This window comes from Leuciscus leuciscus, assembly GCF_965113295.1.
Source record: "Leuciscus leuciscus genome assembly, chromosome: 8".
Lineage (NCBI taxonomy): Eukaryota > Metazoa > Chordata > Actinopteri > Cypriniformes > Leuciscidae > Leuciscus > Leuciscus leuciscus.
The window spans coordinates 32,975,413-32,995,442 of record NC_138732.1 but is presented as its reverse complement, the minus strand read 5'-3'; the positions used below and the strand labels follow the sequence as shown (position 1 = coordinate 32,995,442).

General features: G+C 43.4%; 1 protein-coding gene across 1 annotated transcript in view; it reads right to left on the bottom strand.

Annotated features, from left to right (window-relative positions):
- The window catches only part of LOC309505078 (uncharacterized protein), a 298,235-nt gene that overhangs the window by 49,878 nt on the left and 228,327 nt on the right, over positions 1 to 20,030 (bottom strand). The window lies entirely within an intron of this gene.

The following is a 20,030-nucleotide window of genomic DNA, read 5'->3' as shown; positions in this document are numbered from 1 at the left end:
ATTTTTATGGGCTGAAATTCAACATGGTTGAATATTTAAGTTGTGAATATTTCAATTAAAAACATTTCAAACACCTTTTCATTATTAAAAATTCAATAATCCATATTCACCTTTCATATTTCACTTCCAAAATATTCAAACTGTTTAAAAATACAACCAATAATATTCAACAGGCAATTTTCGGTCCATTTTATTTCGCTTTGCAAATTCGCTTCCACAAATTCAGTGGTTCAAATTCGACAGTAAATTCAACATTGACGTCCAGGAACTGCAGGAAAAGCAGTAGATTGCCGAGCATACTCTCCATCTGCTGTTAGTCGACCTCACCATCAGATGGTGCAAAAGCGCTTGTTGTTGACGAAGACATTCATTCATAAAATGAAAATGATTATCTGTGTCAGTATATGCGGAAAAGATGATAAACACACAAAAGCTGTGTTTATGTTTCATTCAATAACTTCATTGTTACTTTCCCTGTGTATTCTACATGTCATCAGCTTTCTCTACCATGAACAGGATTATAATCGGTTTCCCTCAATACCTCATACTCAAGGATTTCCCTTCCGTTGATACAGTGATATGAAAGACCAATCTTGCACCTTATTAGGGAAGTAGGCTGTAGGCTACAGCCTACAGGCAAGAAGATGGACTCAGAATATGAGTCCAAAGTGCAAAGTTTCATGCTGAGCGTTTCGTGATATACTGGCATAAAATCAACACATACATAGCCTATATATATATAGTATGCATACGTGTATTGCATTAGCTTAAACTGTCACAGCACTTGCATATTGTCCTCCTATTGTTAGTTTAACTGTAAATCGCTTCCCAGATAGCAAACTGACATTGAACCAACATGGAAACGACGTCTCTCCTGACATTGAAACAACATCACTTTGCTCATCGAATTAACGTTGAATCAACGTCAGACACGCCATTCAACCGCATTTCAACATTGAATCAATGTTTTATTTTCAACGTAATAAATAGTAAAGATTGATCCAACGTTGAAATTTGATTGATGATTGATACTAACCTTTACAACTAAGAATCAACGTTGAATCGACGTCTGCCTGCTATCTGGGTTTGGATAAAAGCTTCTGCTAAATGACTAAATGTAAAAATTGGCTTGACATTGGACATTCGCACATTTAGGGACCGTCTCTAAAGTTGCATACAACATTGGCATACACGTTTCTAACTTCAATAGCAAACTTAAATTTATTTGAATAAATATCAAAAATCCAAAGGGTGCGCATTATGCCTGACACTAAATGAACACTTTACAGTAGGTTTTATGACTGTAAGTCGTTCTATTCAAATGCTATCGGAGTTAGAAACGTGTATACCAAAGTCGTATACACTAGAGACGGTCCCTAAATGTTCGAATGTCCAACATCAAGCCATCTGTATGCCAGTCTATCACTGTGAAACGCTCAGCATTAAGCTTTGCGCGTTATTCTGAGTCCATCTGCTTGCCTGCGAGTTTGGTCTTTTACATCACTGTAGTCCATTAAGCTGTTAAGCGTTGTATATGTCCAGCAGGAGAATCCTTAAGTATTGAGGGAAACCCTAATAGCCTGCATGCAGCACATCCACAATATAAAGTTGAGGCAACTAAACAACCAAGAGAAATATATGTCAACCTCAAAAATGTAACATTGGATCTGTATATCCGCATCGGGGAATAACATTATAATCTCGTTCACGGTAGAGAAAGATGCATGTAGGCTACACAGGAAAAGTAACCGTGAAGACACTGAATTTAACATAAAACAGCCGTCATAATAATCACAAATACACTTACATTGCTGTAAATGAGTTTTATGAATGAATGACTTGTTCTAACTGTTGCTGGTCTTCAACACGCGCTTTTGCACCATCTGCTGGTGAGGTAGACTAACAGCAGATGGAGAGTATGCTCGGCAATCTACTGCTTTTCCTGCAGTTCCTGGACGTCAATGTTGAATTTACTGTCGAATTTGAACCACTGAATTTGTGGAAGCGAATTTGCAAAGCGAAATAAAATGGACCGAAAATTGCCTGTTGAATATTATTGGTTGTATTTTTAAACAGTTTGAATATTTTGGAAGTGAAATATGAAAGGTGAATATGGATTATTGAATTTTTAATAATGAAAAGGTGTTTGAAATGTTTTTAATTGAAATATTCACAGCTTAAATATTCAACCATGCTGAATTTCAGCCCATAAAAATGTAAGCACTAAAAATACAATGCATTAAAATGCAAGCATGGTTAATGCAATGCCTATTTTTTTTCAAGTAGTGCAATTCAACAGGCTTTTTATTTCAAAAACATTTGACATTATTCTACTTCCATAAGTAAAACAAATCATTATTTCTATGGAAAATCCCCATAAAACATGAAGGTGTGTGTGTGTGTGTGTGTGTGTGTGTGTGTGTGTGTGTGTGTGTGTGTGTGTGTGTGTGTGTGTGTGTGTGTGTGTGTGTGTGTGTGTGTGTGTGTGTGTGTGTGTGAATTAGTCTACTACAAACTTCCTTAACAGTATTTATGCTTACAGGGCACCTATTATGACCCTTTTCACAAAAAATAAGTCTCTGATGTCCCCAGAGTATGTATGTGAAGTTTTAGCTCAAAATACCCAACAGATATTTTTTTTACAGCATGTTTAAATTGTCATTTTTTGGGGGCTCAGAAAAACACACCGTTTTAGTGTGTATCCCTTTAAATGCAAATGAGCTGCTGCTGCCGCCCAAAGGGTGGAGCCTTACGAGCTCGCGCTCAGAGCCAGGACAATCTCATCTGATAATATCAAAACAGAAACTCTCATTAGTGGTGTTCATTTCGACTCGGAGTCGGACAATAATGCCCACAGAGCCAGAGAATATATACTGTATGGAGATTGAACAGGTATAGTTTAGCTTAATTATGGTTATAACTTATTTGTCATCTGCTTTTATCCACTATTAATACAAGCCTGCTGTAGCAGACCTCGTCCGAATGATGACCAAAATATACTGATGAGTTCGATTAAGTTTATTGTACATCACACAAAAGATGAAGCGTTAGTTTTACTCCAGAAAATCACTGTAAGAGCAGCTAAATAAAAACAGTATAAGATGTGAGCATTTAAGTCTTATCCGAACAGCTTCGGAGTCATTGGAATAGTTATATGACTTATTTCGGGTTGAATGGTGGTCGTCTCGCACCCCCCAAGCGCCTGTGAGCCGAAAAACCACCCTTGCAACTTTGGGCCGGCGGGCGTATATCGCTTGATATCAGGTCTCGCGTTGTAACGAATTGCTTTATGGCACTGCACTGTGCACACGTACACGTAGAAAAAGGTAACGTTAGATACTGAGTTCTTCACACTTTCGTCATGGCTGAACCGGTAAAAAAGAAGCAGAAAGCTAGGAAAGGTTTGTCGGAGGACCAAAGAAAGAGGAAACGGCAGACTGACCGAGCAAGGAGTCAGACTCGAGTAAATATCGTTCTTGTTGATGGACTAGTAGACATCTTCAGAGCTTATCTGTGCCTGTTCGATGTCCGACGCTTTGTAACGCGTTGTGTCAGGAGGAGAAATAGGGATAGCTCACAGATGAAGTTATTACAGAGGCCAGACAGACTCACGGAGGCGATTGGCATCTCACAACTTGCACTTTATTCCCCAATCGAACTCGTGTAACTGTTTGTCACCCATTCTATCGTCCACAGCTTTACTTGATCAACAAAAGTAAGATAAGAATGAGCATCAAACTGAAATAACCCGCATACATGGGGGTGTTCGAGGTGCACATACAATACAGACTGCCGACAGTTCAACAGGGCGCGCGCAGCTCTTAAAGGGGCCACACCTTATTTCCACTCATTACAGCCTCCATCCTACTGAACAGGTACCGGTATAGAGGGCGGAAGGGATCAGGCCGTGAGTGCAGAGACGGCTCTGCTCGAGTGGCGACAGTAATATTAAATACAAGTACTCCACAGCGACTCTAGGGGGCGCTGTTTGACAAAAACGGAAAGCTGCATAGTGTGCCTTTAATAAAGTGAAAGTGAAAGTGAAAGTGACACATGACGGCGCTTGTCTGAAGTTTTAAATCATTGGTTACCCGTAAGCCAATCACATAACGTTTGGTTATGACGTGTGTTATGCGCTGGCTCAGCCGCATCGAACTTCCACTGTAAACACATGTATGATGTGAAAACAGAACCATCGAGCGAAATACCGGAGTGAACATGGCTGTGAACGACTTTTGCAGATTATGTGAAGTAAATCTCCGCATCCACGGTACAATCAGCGTCTACGTCACGGCTCTCAGCCCGCCCTCTGTTCGTTGATTGGCCGGCTGTTTTGAGGCCGGAGGAAAACTGAGAGATAGGTCGCTATCTCAGACTGAGTACAGAAGCGAACTGAAATTGAGCGGAAGTACGAAGTCTGACGTAGTCAGGCTAGTTTACAGCTGCTCAAGCGTCGAAACAATGGCGGACTGTGTCCCGCTCCCTCAGGGCGGGTCTATGCTCAAACTGCAGTGTCAATCAACAGTCGTGGGAGGGGCCTGTGCAAAGTGACGTCACATTGCCGCGAATCTGAGAATGGCTTGTTCTGAGACAGTGCTTATGATTTATTGGGATTATAAAAAAAAGCACTGGGTGGATTTTTATCATTATAGGGTGGTTGTGTACACACACTGCCAACACACATTTATGTTGGCATAACGTTGGCTGTCTTGCGCAGTCTACCCTCGTCGGACAGGTAATACAAGGTGCAGGCGACAGGGAACCGCATGACGGTCGTCTCAGCCTCGACGCAGCAATTCGGAGAGTGACAGCAGCGATGACCTTGACATCCTACAATTTTCACGCCACTCATCCGGGACAACATCTTCATTTTCAAAGTTCTCCCACCAGACAGCAGTTCGCCCAGGTCGGACCCAAAACCGGCGACGCTGGCGGTGACGCGGACTGGTTCTTCGTGTTGGAGGGAGGAGAAGTTGTTGCAAAATTGCTGACCTCCGAGCACTCATTCGTCTCTGCTCCTCGACATAATGGAGCAGCTGTATTTGCAAATGCAAACACACGAAAAGAGTTTGCACCAACATAAATGTGACTGCTACTCTGAACGCTTCCATGATCACCAAAGCCAAATGAAAATGTAAACATAGGTCGCACTTTTGGCGTAGGTGCGAGCTCTGGCGCATACTGTGACGTTGGCTGCCTAAACATCCGCTTGTCTCAGTTTACATGCAAACGAAGATTTTCAAAATCTCCACTCTGGCCGGAGTTTTTAGAAAGAATCGGTTTCAGAGGCGAATTCTCCATTTGCGTGTAAACGAAGGGCGCAAACGAAGGGAAATGTCTCCCTTCGTTTGCGCTCAGAAGTGAAAATTATTTATTTTTCACTTCTGCCAACAGTGTTTGAAATGTTTTAAATTGTCAACATTGAGTCCATAAAACAAATAACAGCTTAACATCCAACAGACTCCTCTCTGAACACCTCCCTCTCTCTCTCTCTCTCTCTCAAACACAGTTTACTTACAACATTAAACTTTGTTACATTTCTCCTCTCTCTCACACACACTCACTCTCACACACTCTCTCTCTCTCTCTCTCACACACACACACACACACACACACACACACACACACACACACACACACACACACACACACTCATCGTTAGGAAAGATTAGATGAATGTGATCATTTATATTTGGGCCTTTTTTGGGCCTGAAATCGCTGATAAAAACTTATGGCTACTTTAGCTATTATTACATTAGCTAACTACCAACTAACCAGATAACATTAACAAATTGACAAGCACTTACTGGGCAGAATGGCTGTTAATGTTGCATGTCTTGCAAAGCGCTGTTCGTCTTTTGCCATCTTGTGAACAATTCTTGAAGCCGAAAGCGATTACCCTCGGTACCCCTCCGGCTGACATGTTGATGTGATATCTGATCTAAGTGGGCGTGGTGTGCGTAAGGTACGAGAGGGCATGACTGATGATAGTTTCATGATCCAGTCATGACAACGCTATTCTCAGCCTGCGCTCCAGCTGGGTAATCAACTTGATTTTTAAAAATCATTTCTATATTTTATATTCAAACTGAAAACATGATGTGATTAACACTCAAGTCATTCAAGTCATCGTGTCTCAAGTCATGTCAAGTCCCGAGTCTTTAACTTCCAAGTCCGAGTCAAGTCTCAAGTATTTTATTTTTTGTCAAGTCAAGTCACAAGTCATAAAAATAGCGACTCGAGTCCAAGTCACCAAGTCACAAGTCCCCATGTCTGCCTCCAGCTGTTCCAGGAAGAGCTCCAGGAACTCCTCAGGTACGTGCAGAACCTCCTCAAAGTGCTTCAGGATGTAGTGCTGTGCTTTACAGCGGAGCTTTGAGCAGGAGGAAAAGTCCTCTGTCAACTTGCAGATGCCAATGCAGTTTCCTATATTAAATTTGAAATGCTGGGTAAAACTTCATTCATAGCCACTTCCAGAATAAAATTTCAAGAATGTGTTTGCCTAGATATCATAGTTACATTCTTTTTTTCTGGCAATACACTCATTCATTTTCATGCATTTATATATTTGGACTTAGGCAGTTTCAACCGTATAATGTTGGCAGTGGAAATGATGTATATAATTATAATCATTTCTAGGTAATTTGCACACAATTGCAGTTCAAATGCTTCTTCTCACCTAAAGTAGGAGCTGCAGCCACACATGATGATCTTGTGCACTTGAAATTCTCTGTCATTTGACTTGATGATCAAGTCAGTGTGTTCGCCCAGTAAACGTGCTTCATCAAACACGTCAAAGGCTGTTGCTCTTATGTTCTCCATGTTCTCTCAGGACTGTAAATGTATTCAGTCTTCTCTCCTCAAACTCTGATTAAAGTCTCCTCAGGATTGTGTCTTTGTAGGACTTTTGCTCAGGAGAGTTCTATAGAATGTCTCTGTGACATCATAGTTGTAGAGCTTCAATATATCTTTTCAGTTTGTGTCTTGGCCACATAATTATTAAAGAGTTTTGTTTTATCGATTCCTTTTGAATGAAACATCTTCACAGTAACAAAGATATTAAATTCAGAATTACTGCCATTATAAGTAAAATTACAAATAAATGGGCAAGCTGATTTTTTTTTTTTTTTTTTTTTTTTTTTTACAATATTTACAACTGGAAAAATTCAACAAACAAGACTTTGAACAGTCACTAAGACACTACGGCTGTATCTGAAATTGTCCCTTATACTGGACCAGCAGTTCTCAACTGGTTTGGCCATGGGACCCACATTTTCCCATGGACATTAATATTATTATTGTTTTGTTTTTTTTAGGCAAGGCAAGGCAAGGCAAGGCAAGGCAAGTTTATTTATATAGCACATTTCATACACAATGGCAATTCAAAGTGCTTTACATAGAAGAAATAAAAATAATAAAAAGAAATAAGAATAATTAAAACAGTTTAGAAAAATAAAATGAAATACAGTACAGTACAGTCGGACGAACAGTGGCACAGTGCTCATTCAGTAAATGCATAGCTAAACAAAAGTGTTTTGAGTCTGGATTTGAATGTGACCACTGTAGGAGCACATCTGATCTCTTCTGGAAGCTGGTTCCAGCTGTGGCTGGCATAATAGCTAAAAGCAGACTCACCATGCTTAGAGTGAACCCTTGGTATTTCTAGCTGATATGATCCTAATGATCTGAGTGATCTGTTGGGTTTATATTCAGTGAGCATATCTGCAATGTATTGAGGTCCTAGGCCATTGAATGATTTATATACCAGTAATAATACTTTAAAATCAATCCTAAATCTAACTGGGAGCCAGTGTAAAGACCTGAGGACTGGTGTGATATGTTCATATTTTCTGGTTCTGCTCAGAATCCTAGCGGCAGCGTTCTGTATGAGCTGCAACTGTCTTATGGTCTTTTTGGGAAGGCCAGTGAGGAGTCCATTACATTAATCCACCCTGCTGGTGATGAAAGCATGCACAAGTTTCTCTAAGTCTTGTCTGGAAACAAAGCATCTAATTCTTGCAATATTTTTCAGATGATAGTATGCTGATTTAGTTATTGCTTTGACATGACTACTGAAACTAAGGTCTGACTCTAGTGTCACACCAAGATTCCTGACTTGATTTTTAGTTGTTTGACCCCTGGAGTGAAGGTATGCGTTCACCTTGAGAACTTCATCTTTGTTTCCAAATGCAATGACTTCAGTTTTATCTTTGTTTAACTGAAGAAAGTTTTGGCACATCCAACTGTTGACTTCATCAATGCATTGGCACAGGGAGTCAATTGGGCTGTAATCGTTAGGCGATAGGGCTAAGTACAGCTGTGTGTCGTCTGCATAGCTGTGGTAAGCAATTTGGTTCTTTCTCATTATTTGGCTCATTGGGAGCATATACAGGTTGAACAGGAGTGGCGCAAGAATTGAGCCTTGAGGGACTCCGCATGTCATGGATGTCCACTCAGTCTCCTATACTCACATAATAACCTCTCTCATCTAAGTATGACCTGAACCATTTTAGGACTATCCCAGAAAGCCCCACCCAGTTTTCCAGCCTGTCAAGAAGTATGTTATGATCGACAGTGTCAAATGCAGCACTGAGGTCGAGTAGTACCAGCACTGATAATTTGCCTGAATCAGTATTTAAGCGAATATCGTTTATTATCTTTATGAGCGCTGTCTCTGTGCTGTGGTGCGGTCGGAAACCAGATTGAAAATTGTCAAAGTATCCATTCGAGCTTAAGAATTTGTTCAGCTGATTGAAGACAACTTTTTCTATGATCTTGCCTATGAAAGGAAGATTTGAGATCGGTCTATAGTTGCTTAATATGGTCTTATCCAGATTGTTCTTTTTCAGGAGGGGCTTGACAACTGCAGTTTTCAGGGAGTTTGGAAAACTCCCAGAGAGAAGTGAGGCATTTACCACTTCTAGAAGATCTGCTTCTAAACTGTTTAGCACACTTTAAAAAAAAAGATGTGGGAAGTGTGTCAAGAGCGCATGTTGATGTTTTAAGGTGCTGTACGGTTTCTACCAAAATTTTGCCATCAATTTTATTGAAATCAGACAAAGTTACTACTTTTTCAGGTGGTCTGATCTGTCTGACCCCAGCGCAACTCAATGATGTGCTGATCACCTTTCTGATATTATTGATTTTGTCAGAGAAGAAGGAAGCAAACTCACTGCACTTGCTGTTTGAGAGCATTTCACTGGGAATCTGGCTTGGGGGGTTTGTCAGTCTCTCTACAGTAGCAAAAAGAGTGCGTGTGTTGTTTAAATTGCAGTTTATAATATTTGAGAAGAAAGTCTGTCTAGCTTTGCCTAGTTCCATATTGAAAGCATGAAGGCTGTCTTTGTAGATGTTATAATGGACTACAAGTTTTGTCTTCCGCCACATGCGCTCTGCTTTTCTGCATTGTCTTTTCATGTTTTGCACTGCTGTTGAGTTTCTCCAAGGTGCTTTTTGTCTGCCACTCTTCTTCCTGACTTTCACAGGAGCAATATCATCAATTGCACTTTTAACTTTTGAGTTAAAAGAATCAAGGAGAAAATCAACAGAGTCAGCAGATATGCTTGGTGTTAAGGAAATAGCCTTCATAAATAGTACACTAGTGTTCTCATTTAAGCATCTCTTCTTGACAGACACAGATCTAGCTTCAGTGGCAGGAGAGATCAATATATCAAAGAAAATACAGAAATGATCAGACAGTGCTACATCCTTAATAACAATCGATTAAATGTTTAGACCCTTACTGATAAGTACATCTAGAGTGTGTCCATGATTGTGTGTGGGTCCATGTACATGCTGAGTCAGATCAAAAGTTTTTAAAACAGTTTTGATTTCTTTTGCCATATTGTTTTCTGCATTATCTATGTGAATGTTAAAATCTCCAGCAATGGCAAAACAGTCAAGCTCTGAGGTAATTGTTGATAACATTTCTGTAAATTCCTCAGCAAAGGCTGGAGAATATTTTGGAGGCCTGTAAATAATGATGAGTAAAATGCGTGGAGCACCTTTTAATACAATACCCAGATATTCGAAAGACGAGTAGTTCCCAAATGATATTTGCTTACATTGATAAATATCTTTAAAAAGAGCAGCTAGACCCCCACCTCTCTTAACAGCTCTGCAGACACTCATAAAAGTAAAGTTAGGAGGGGCTGTTTCATTGAGGATTGTTGCACTGCAGCTGTCTTCTAGCCATGTTTCATTTAGAAGCATAAAATCCAGGTTGTTTGTGGTTATTAAGTCATTGACTAGAAGTGATTTATTTTTAAGTGAGCGGATGTTTAAAATTGCTAACTTAACAGTCTTACTTTTTTTCCCTACACCAATCTTAGTTAGACGTGCAATAGGCACCAGATTAGTTGAGTTTACTGTACGGCTATTGAAGGCCTTAGACTTTCTATCTTGTAATAGAACAGCAATAGAGAAAGATACAGGCACACTGGGTTCCCGCTTGTTCTGTAAACATTTGAGAAAGTTACTGTTATCAAAACGGGGACCCGACATACAACACTGAGAGCTGGTATCAGTTGTTTTTGGTTCACCTCGAGCAGATGGAGGAGGGTGTGGGCCCTGGCGTTGTGGCAGAGGCCGAAGAGCTCTCACAGAGGCAGGGGGAGGGTGAGCTGGCCTGCAGGCTTTGGTGGGAGCGGTGCCCTACGTTTTTTGGTTGATATCTGGGGGCTTGCAGCAAAAGAGTGTGATAGTCTGGTTCCAGCATGCACTAGTTCTTCCATTTTCTGTGAGAAGCACAGGAGTGGAGTTGCTGGCGAGAGGGTGAAAGTGTCTGGTGAAAGGGGCTGTTGCTCAGGTGTTATCGGAGGCTGGGATATGCTGTCCTGGCTTCCCTGGCTGTTTTCCAGGAAGTCGTCCTTGGGTGCTGAATCTTGGAGCAGTTCTAATATGTCTGTCTGTGGTGAGCTCTGTGGGCAGGGCTCAGCTGAGATGGTGTCCGTGAGCAGAGGTTGTTGTGGCTCAGTGGTGTTATCATTGTCCTTGTGTGATATGTCAACATCATGTCCATTCTGAAGTGAAGTCCTGTGGTCATTCATACTGTGTCCAGGTGTGTGTGTGCCATTCTGATTGAGTGGATTGGCACACACTGCAGAAGGATGATTGAGGGAGAAGTAGATATTGTCCTTTAACACTCTTGAACCAAGTTTGTTTGGGTGATGGCCATCCCGATGAAATAGTTGTCTCTGACTCCAGAAGAGATTGAAGTTGTCAATGAAGTTTACTCCTTTTATATTGCAGGTTTTTTGCAGCCATGTATTAATCCCAAGCAACCGTGAAAACCTGTTTGTTCCTCTTGCTGGGAGTGGTCCACTGATGAATGTCTGAACTTTCAGTTTTTTAAGTGTTTCAAAAAGTTCATTGAAATCCTTCTTAAGGAGTTCTGACTGCTCTTTATGAATGTCATTCTTCCCCACATGAATTATGAGTCGATTTGCAGTCTTATGTTTCATCAGAATGTTTTGAAGTTCCCTGTTTATATCAGAAGTTGTTGCTTGTGGAAGGCAGCATGTAGTTGTATCCCTGCTGCTAATGTTTCTGATTATGGAGTCCCCCACTATCAGAGTCCTGGGCTCGGCTGCGCTCTGAGCTGAGTGCCGCTGTCTGCTCGACCTTGAGCGCCAGTTAGCATCAGTGTTAGCTACTGGCTGATACAGTCTGTGTTCGATCACATTCATCACGTTTGGGGGTTCCTCATTTACATTCATTAGTACTTCAAATCTGTTCTCAAGATGTATAGGTGTTGGTAGGAGACCAATCTTTGCAATCTTTGTCAGAGCTGTATCTGGGGTAGAGGATGCTACTGCGGTAATATGTGAGGCTCGTGACAATCTGATGTCTCGAGTGCCTTTGGGTCTCGCTCCCTGTTTGTGCCATCGATTTGTAAGTCGATCGGCTTGTTTCTCTACCTGTCGAGGAGCACTAGTTTCATGGGACTCACCGGCTATATGCTGAGGGTGTCCCTGACGAAGCTCTGTTGTGTGTTCCGTCTGGTTTGGTGGTCCCGTAAATAACTTTGTTTCAAGAACTGCAATCCTTTGTAAAAGTCTGTGGCAGTTAGTGCAGCAAGTAGATTCCAGAAGAGGCATTTTCTCTCTTATCCTTGTAGGCAGTTGTGTTTTCCTTTCCCCGGAATGTAAGCTGGTCGGGTAGAAGAATTCTGCTTTTGTAGTAATCCAAACTTTGTCGTTTGAGCACTGTGCTGATTTGAAGTTAAAGTTAGGTGATAAAAGGAGCTAAAATGATAAAAGTATAGAAGATAAAATATAAAAGCGATAGAGCAAAGCGCGGAGCTGTAAGCAAGAGCGTCCGAACAGTAGCTGAGCAGGAAGTGGTTTTAGGAATTTGACCGAATATATATGGTATTATCACGATATTGAAATGAGCGTTTTCAAACAATAAGAGGTTTTATATATTTTTTCTCCCCTCCTTGAACTGCCACCTTATCGTGGTGGAGGGGTTTGAGTACCCGAACGACCCTAGGAGCTATGTTGTCTGGGGCTATATGCCCCTGGTAGGGTCTCCCAAGGCAAACAGGTCCTAGGTGACGGGTCAGACTAAGAGCGGTTCAAAAACTCTTATGATGCCAACAAAATTGAGGACCGTGACGTCGCCCGGTATGGCGCAGCCGGGGCCCCACCCTGGAGCCAGGCCCGGGGTTGGGGCTCGTATGCGAGCGCCTGGTGGTCGGGCCTCCCCCCATGGGGTCCGGCCGGGCTCAGCCCGAAGGAGCGACGTGGGGCCACCCTCCCGTGGACCCACCACCTGCAGGAGGGACCGTAAGGGGCCGGTGCAAAGTGGATCGGGCGGCAGTCGAAGGCGGGGGCCTAGACAACCCGATCCCTGGACGCGGAATCTAGCTCTAGGGACATGGAACGTCACCTCTCTGGCGGGGAAGGAGCCTGAGATTGTGCGTGAGGTTCAGAGATTCCGACTAGAGATAGTTGGGATCACCTCTACGCACAGCTTGGGCTCTGGAACCACACTCCTCGAGAGAGGATGGACTCTTCACCACTCTGGAGTTGCCCATGGTGAGAGGCGGCGGGCTGGTGTGGGTTTGCTTATAGCCCCCCAGCTCAGCCGCCATGTGTTGGAGTTCACCCCGGTGAACGAGAGGGTCGCTTCCCTGCGCCTTCGGGTCGGGGATAGGTCTCTCACTGTTGTTTGTGCCTACGGGCCAAACGGCAGTGCAGAGTACCCGGCCTTCTTGGAGTCTCTGGGAGGGGTGCTGGAAAGTGCTCCGACTGGGGACTCCGTCGTTCTACTGGGGGACTTCAAAGCCCACGTGGGCAGCGACAGTGACACCTGGAGGGGCGTGATTGGGAGGAACGGCCCCCCTGATCTGAACCCGAGTGGTGTTCTGTTATTGGACTTCTGTGCTAGTTACAGCTTGTCCATAACAAACACCATGTTCAAGCATAAGGGTGTCCATCAGTGCACATGGCACCAGGACACCCTAGGCCGGAAGTCAATGATCGACTTTGTGGTTGTTTCATCTGACCTCCGGCCGTATGTCTTGGACACTCGGGTGAAGAGAGGGGCGGAGCTGTCAACTGATCACCACCTGGTGGTGAGTTGGATCCGATGGCGGGGGAAGAAGCTGGACAGACTCGGCAGACCCAAACGTACTGTGAGGGTCTGTTGGGAACGTTTGGCCGAATCCCCCGTCAGAGAGATCTTCAACTCCCACCTCCGACAGAGCTTCGACCAGATCCCGAGGGAGTCTGGAGATATTGAGTCCGAGTGGACCATGTTCTCCACCTCCATTGCCAACGCGGCCACTCGGAGCTGTGGCCGTAAGGTCTCCGGTGCCTGTCGAGGCGGCAATCCCCGAACCCGGTGGTGGACACCGGAAGTAAGGGATGCCGTCAAGCTGAAGAAGGAGTCCTATCGGTCCTGGCTGGCTTGTGGGACTCCTGAGGCAGCTGATGGGTACCGACGGGCCAAGCGGACTGCAGCCCGGGTGGTTGGGGAGGCAAAAACTCGGGCCTGGGAGGAGTTCGGTGAGGCCATGGAGAAGGACTATCGGTCGGCCTCGAAGAGATTCTGGCAAACCGTCCGGCGCCTCAGGAGGGGGAAGCAGTGCCCTACCAATGCTGTTTACAGTGGAGGTGGGCAGCTGTTGACCTCGACTGGGGATATCACCGGACGGTGGAAGGAATACTTCGAGGATCTCCTCAATCCCGCCGTCACGTCTTCCATTGAGGAAGCAGAGGCTGAGGACTTGGAGACGGACTCGTCCATCACCCAAGCTGAAGTCACCGAGGTAGTCAAGAAACTCCTCGGTGGCAAGGCACCGGGGGTGGATGAGATCCGCCCTGAGTACCTCAAGTCTCTGGATGTTGTGGGGCTGTCTTGGCTGACACGCCTCTGCAGCATCGCGTGGCGGTCGGGGACAGTGCCTTTGGACTGGCAGACCGGGGTGGTGGTCCCTTTTTTTTAGAAGGGGGACCGGAGGGTGTGCTCCAACTATAGGGGGATCACACTTCTCAGCCTCCCCGGGAAAGTCTATTCCAGGGTACTGGAGAGGAGAATCCGGCCGATAGTAGAACCTCGGATTCAGGAGGAACAGTGTGGTTTTCGTCCTGGTCGTGGAACACTGGACCAGCTCTATACCCTCTACAGGGTGCTGGAGGGTTCATGGGAGTTTGCCCAACCAATCCACATGTGCTTTGTGGATTTGGAGAAGGCATTCGACTGTGTCCCTCGCGGCATCTTGTGGAGGGTGCTCTGGGAGTATGGGGTTCGGGGCCCTTTGCTAAGGGCTACCCGGTCCCTGTACGACCGGAGCAGGAGCTTGGTTCGCATTGCCGGCAATAAGTCAGACTTGTTCCCGGTGCATGTTGGACTCCGGCAGGGCTGCCCTTTGTCGCCGGTTCTGTTCATAACTTTTATGGACAGAATTTCTAGGCGCAGCCAGGGGCCGGAGGGGGTCAGGTTTGGGGACCACACAATTTCATCTCTGCTCTTTGCGGATGATGTTGTCGTGTTGGCCCCATCAGACCAGGACCTTCAGCATGCACTGGGACGGTTTGCAGCCGAGTGTGAAGCGGCTGGGATGAGAATCAGCACCTCCAAATCCGAGGCCATGGTTCTCAGTCGGAAAAGGGTGGTTTGCCCGCTTCAGGTTGGTGGAGAGTTCCTGCCTCAAGTGGAGGAGTTCAAGTATCTTGGGGTCTTGTTCACGAGTGAGGGAAGGATGGAACGGGAGATTGACAGACGGATCGGTGCAGCTTCTGCAGTAATGCGGTCGCTGTACCGGTCTGTCGTGGTGAAGAAGGAGCTGAGCCGTAAGGCGAAGCTCTCGATTTACCGGTCAATCTACGTTCCTACTCTCACCTATGGTCATGAGCTGTGGGTTATGACCGAAAGGACAAGATCCCGGATACAGGCGGCCGAAATGAGCTTTCTCCGCAGGGTGGCTGGGCGATCCCTTAGAGATAGGGTGAGAAGCTCAGTCACTCGGGAGGAGCTCAGAGTAGAGCCGCTGCTCCTCCACATCGAGAGGGGCCAGCTGAGGTGGCTCGGGCATCTTTTCCGGATGCCTCCTGGACGCCTTCCCGGGAAGGTGTTCCGGGCATGTCCCACCGGGAAGAGACCCCGGGGAAGACCTAGGACACGCTGGAGGGACTATGTCTCCCGGCTGGCCTGGGAACGCCTCGGGGTCCCCCCGGAAGAGCTGGAGGAAGTGTCTAGGGAGAGGGAAGTCTGGGCATCCCTGCTTAGACTGCTGCCCCCGCGACCCGGCCCCGGATAAGCGGAAGAAGATGGATGGATGGATGGATATATTTTTTCTTAAAACAAAACAAACTAAATTATATTTCAATCCAATAAAGTAATGCACACAAAAACTACATAAAGTAAACAAATGTTTTAAACTGATTCAAGTGTTATAAAGAATTATAAAGAACAATAGGTAACACTTTACAATAAGGTAAAGTCAGTTAATGCATTAACCAACATTAACATTGAGCAAAAGCTACATCTGTTACCATAGTTATTCTTTGTTAACATTAGTTTAAAAAAAAATACAACTGATCATTGTTAGTTCATGTTAGCTCAGGTCCATTAAATCCTTCTGAATTTAATAATGTGTTATTAAATGTTGAAATTAATTGTTTTACAGGTGCAGGAGATCATAGATAGTTGGACGGATGGCTGGATGGACGCACACACCTCTTCGTGTTTGGTGAGTATGCAGGATGATGACAGGAGAACACAGGAGAGGAATACACTGGAGTACCAACGCTGGAGAACAGGTAAGCACTTCATAGAAACAAGACCAGACAATGATGTGAGACGAGGTGTGTGCTTTTGTAGCTGGCTTGATGATGGTGCAGATGAAGTGCAGGTGTGAGTGTTCAGTACTCTGGTGAAGGTGTGTTGTGTGAATGGCTGATGTGACAGCCTGGCAGATCCGTGACAATTACCCAACAATAATAAAGAATCAGAACATTTGCAATCAATGTGTAGGGCAGGGGTTCTCAACTCTGGTCCTCGAGGTCTATTTTCCTGCAGAGTTTAGCAGCAACCTTGATCAAACTCACCTGCTTATTGATCTTATGGGGACATTTTTTTGGTCCCCACAAGGAAAACAGCTTGTAAATCATACATAATGCAGAACATTTTCTGTAATGGGAGGTTTCAGATTAGGGGATATCATTTGTACAGTAAAACAAATCATTATTTCTATGGAAAATCCCCATAAAACATGAAGGGTGTGTGTGTGTGTGTGTGTGTGTGTGTGTGTGTGTGTGTGTGTGTGTGTGTGTGTGTGTGTGTGTGGAATGTCACGAGTCTGTGAGGTTGTAAAAGTCACAGGGAGTCCGCGCTGAACTGGGGGGGGGGGGGGGGGGGGCACAGACACCCCGGCGCTGGTGAATTATTCCGTGGGGAATTATTAACCAGCGCTGTTTGGACAAAGAAGATGTGTTCGACATCACATGATTCACTTAATGTGAAAAGCAGATGTCATTGTTGCTACAACATGAAAAGAGTTTGCACCAACATAAATGTGACTGCTACTCTGAACGCTTCCATGATCACCAAAGCCAAATGAAAATGTAAACATAGGTCGCACTTTTGGCGTAGGTGCGAGCTCTGGCACACTGTGACGTTGGCTGCCTAAACATCCGTTTGTCTCAGTTTACATGCAAACGAAGATTTTCAAAATCTCCACTCTGGCCGGAGTTTTTAGAAAGAATCGGTTTCAGAGGCGAATTCTCCGTTTGCGTGTAAACGAAGGGCGCAAACGAAGGGAAACGTCTCCGTTTTTCAAAATAACCATGTACGTGTAAACTGGGCCCAAGGCAACACTTAAAAATGTCTTGTGTGGACACCAAGCGGGAAGGAAGTCGACCGGAAGTTGAAGCCGGCCGCGTGCCACCATCTTGTAGCAGAACTTCACCTGCTGTTAGCATCCCATTGACTCCCATTCATTTTGGCGTCACTTTGACAGCGAATAACTTCACATCTGAGGCGTTTAAAGACTCCATTTGTCCATTATTTATTTCTAAAGAAACACAACAATGTATAAAATGCTCCATTACCTTGTAGCTTATGTTATGGCCTCGTAGAAGCAGTTTTTGTAAAAGTAGGCTAAAGATTGCGTCATAACCACGCGACTCTCTGTCGCACAGTAGAGAGATTACCGTATGGACAGGAGGAGAAGCTCGCGGGCAATCGGGAGGACATGGAGGCAAAATGACAAAATAATTCATCAGAATACCTAGCAAAAGTTTCTCCTGCTCCTAGCTCGTGGATACCTCCTACTCACGCTCTCCGTCTCTGCAAGATTCGGAAGGGAATGATTCAGATTTCTCATGCCACAGCCACTAGAAGACAGACGGGTTGCTCACGTCACATCTACGTCGTCAAGCTCGGTTTGAGTCTGCGCGTCAGGAACGAAAGTCCAAAAAAATCGCTAAAAATGGGCTTCACTTGTCTCAATTGAGTTCCAATGAGATGGCTCTGTCCACTTCTTATACTGTCTATGGTGGACACCCCTCATGGGTGAGCAGTTGCTCATTATCATTTAAAGAGACATGCACCGAAACGGGTCGCTGTGAACAGAGCTGTTTTGGAGGAGGTAAAAAGGGTGTTGTTTTACACACCCATTGAGGAATTTTAGTATACGTTACACACTTTACATGAAGACCCTAAAGAATCATACCAACTTGTGGAAAATGGGCATCCGATGACCCCTTTAAGAGAGCAAACATACATCTGCATTGCCCTTCATTCATGCTATTTGAAATCTTTTTTCATATTACTTTATCTCTGTCGTATGTTTTGTGCTGTGTTGTACAAATATGTCTCAATTTGAAGGTGTTTAACGTCACGGGATGATGTTGTGAAGCAGTAATTTCCCATTGTCTTCATGAACACTTGTTGAATTTGTGCTGGTCAGATGAAGTCCGACTGAGCATTGAGAAGTAATTAAGATTATTCTACAAACACTTTTAGTGTCCTGGTCCTTCTCCTTCTCCTGTCCCGGTCTTTTGGGCTGAGCGAAGTTTTAACAAAGTGTTGACTGTTTGTTTTGAACATCAGGAGTGAGAGAGAGCTTCAGCACAACCAGATCTAGCCTAGTTTTCCTGCAGATTAAAGTCTGACATTTCTGACATTAAACATCATGATCTTTAATGTAGTTGAGTATGGTAAGTATGCTTATAGCAACGGGTTTTTGTACATTTTAATGTAAAAGACAGTTTATACTTAATTGGTTTTCAGTCTTTATTCAGGAAATTTGTCAGTAAATATAGATTTTGTAACAGACTAAATAGACTCTTTAGACTGGATGTTGCTTCAAGTCTATAACGGTGTCTTGATGCTCGTAACGGTTCAGAGGTGAAGTGAACTGTACATTTTCATTTTTTAAGATGACATTTTTTGAAGAGTTTGTATATAAACAAATCGGTAGTGTTTAAGCACATTTCAGTTGACTACATTTTAATTTTGTATTTGTATTTCAACATGCGTATGTCAAGCATCTGTTGATTGAACTATTCCATGCTGAGAAAAAAAAAATGTTTTTTTTTTTTTTTTTTTTTTTTTGTGCTTTAAATGCAAATAATTGTATGTATCTTTTGGCAGTTAAGTATTTTATGTTAGCAGCGTCAGTATAAAATTGCTTAGTAACTAATTCAACAACTATTCCTATTATCATATAACATGTAACAAATAAAATGATAAACAATAAACTGTTTTTTGTCATTTGTAATTGACAGAATCTTCACACTAGATTTCTAAATGTTGGACTAAATAAAACTTCTCAGTTGAATGAACTATGAAACTAGTTGAGCAAACATGTTTTAAAATTGAAGTCAATGGGCCAACTAAAAAAATAATATGTATTCTTTTTGATAATATTCAGTGTTGAAATTGACGATGGTGAATGAATACAAACCAATAATATTTTATATTAACTACTAACAAATTATCTTTTTATTTGTGCATAATTTGACAAAAACAGCAGAATAAAAATATTTTATATGTGAAATGTACCTGGTTTTTATGTATACTGTTCACCTCATTTCATTTTGTTGGCTCTTTGGTAACTGGAAACAATAACTTTTTTAAGAAATCATTTTCACTTGATAAATAGGCTATTCAAATGTTATATATTTATTTATTTTAGGTTTATCATAGTTTTACAATGAATTTTCATAGTTTTAGATTGAAAGTCTAGAGCTGGCAGGGTAAATCAAAATCTATATATAAAAGTAATTTAAAACATTCACACGTGATAAAAAAAAAAAAAAAAGGTTCATGTAATTGTTTGAATCAACAACTAGAACATTTAAATAATAACCATTTCCATCCTCAGGAGTTCTGGCGCGGCCTTTGTGACGTCATAAGCACTCAGTCAAGAGTTCGGTGAGTGAATGCAGTGTGGAGAAGTGAATCTGCTGCATCGCGCGACATCAGAGGTAGGAACAACTATATTTACATTATTTCGCCATTAGATGGCGGCAAAGACTGTCTTTATGAGACAGTCTGTCAGACGCAAATGACTAGGG